Source organism: Montipora capricornis, chromosome 5 (assembly GCF_036669925.1).
Source record: "Montipora capricornis isolate CH-2021 chromosome 5, ASM3666992v2, whole genome shotgun sequence".
NCBI classification, from domain to species: Eukaryota; Metazoa; Cnidaria; class Anthozoa; order Scleractinia; family Acroporidae; genus Montipora; species Montipora capricornis.
Window position 1 is genome coordinate 30,740,838 of NC_090887.1, and position 1,796 is coordinate 30,742,633.

Genomic DNA, 1,796 nt, shown 5'->3' on the forward strand with positions numbered 1-1,796 from the left:
GTAACGGTTTAGGTGGAATGTTTCGGTCCTTTCTCAAAACAACAGCAAAAAAGGTGGGAAAACGAATGCTCGATACTGGATTAGAAATGGGAATGCAACTTGTCGAAGAGGTGACCAATAGTCAACCTTTAAAGAAAGCTGCTAAGACAAGAGCGAAAGCTGCTGGAAAACATTTACTCACAGGGGTCGTTGACGACATTACACAGCAAGGTCGAGGAAAAAGAATATATAAGCGCGGATACGTCAAAGCCGCGCAGTGAAGGACAGACCAAAAAAAGGAGAACACATCGTTCAACGTTCAAGACTATTTTTGATTAAAGATGGCATCAGCACACCCTCTCTCAGCCCATGGTGCGAATTCAAGTTTACAGTTGTTTGATGTACCTGTGACAGATGTGTCGATTGTTAGCATCAAATGGGTCGATTACGAACCGGTTCAAACGGGAACTAATCCCATCGAGTTTGTCATCAAACCGTTGGCTGACTACATTGACATTAACAAGACAGAGCTGCGATTGGTAGTAAAGATTACCAAACAAGATGGATCGCCCACAGGGGATGGCAAGAAGTACACTCTGGTCAACAACGCCCTTCATTACATCATCAAACAGTTCACCATCAAGATCAACGAAACTCAAGCATACAATGCTTACATCAAGACCTTATTGAACTTTACGGAACAGGCCAAGAAATCGTACTTAACCAAAGCTAGACACTGCTGGACACATGAATGAAGTGAATAATGCAGCAGAAAGTAATGAGGGTCTGAATAGAAAAGCCACATTTGCTAACAACGGCGCAGAAGTGGGGTTGGTCGGAGTGCCCCTTTGTGACGTGTTTAATATTGACAAGTTGTTGCTTGACGGTTTGGAGATCAAATTCAAAGTGGATCTGAACAACGACGCTTTTGTTCTCATGGCTGGGGAGACTCCAAACAACTGCAAACTAAAGATCATGTCTAGCACGCTTCGCGTACGCACAGTGCGTGTTGCAGACGGTGTGAAACTAGAACATGTACAGATCGTTCAAGGTCACAAAAGGAGCGCACCGCTACCTGCCATCTATACCTTAACCAGAACCCCTACGCAGGCAAGGATCATCCCTCAAGGAGTCTTAAATCACACTGAGACAGATCTATTCCATAGTTTCAAAGCTCAGTGCATCATTTTTGGGCTCGCGCGAAACGATGCCTTAACGGGAATCTTGCAAGAAATCCTTTCAACTTTGAGCTGTTTGACCTGCAAGACATTCGGCTGACTGTGAACGGAGAAGAAATTCCTTATTCTGCGCTGGATCTGACGGATGGAAAAAAGATCGATGGTTACAACACGCTGTTTTCAGAAAGTGGAGACATGAATTGTGGGCACGGTCTTGACATTGCTTGGGAAAATGGTTACGGTTTGTTCCGTTTTGATCTGACACCGGCACATCCCGATTATCTGATACCCCATCGAACGGGTAACGTGAACCTGTACCTGAAATTTGGAACTCAGACGAGCTCAGTTCTGAATTTAATTGTGCACGCAGAATTTCAGAATCAGTTGGACATTGATTGCAATCGTCGCATGGTCTACGATTTGTCACAAAGCTCTTAGTTCATCGTTATGCATACGACCCAAGAACTATGGCAAGCCTGTCTTTTTGACCCTGTGTTAGCACCTCTGATGCAAGGAGTATTTCCAAGGGATAGGCTACCTGTCATCAACACCTACCCAGCCGGTCTAATCGCAAATACGGACCCTCATGACCAATCTGGGACACATTGAGTGGCCATGTACTTTGAATCACCTCGTGAC

The 1,796-nt window shown here is 44.8% G+C and overlaps 1 pseudogene; it reads left to right on the forward strand.

The window, feature by feature from the left end:
• The first annotated feature begins 320 nt into the window (after positions 1-320).
• Positions 321-1,595, forward strand: LOC138048699 (uncharacterized protein F54H12.2-like; annotated as a pseudogene).
• Positions 1,596-1,796: the final 201 nt, after the last annotated feature.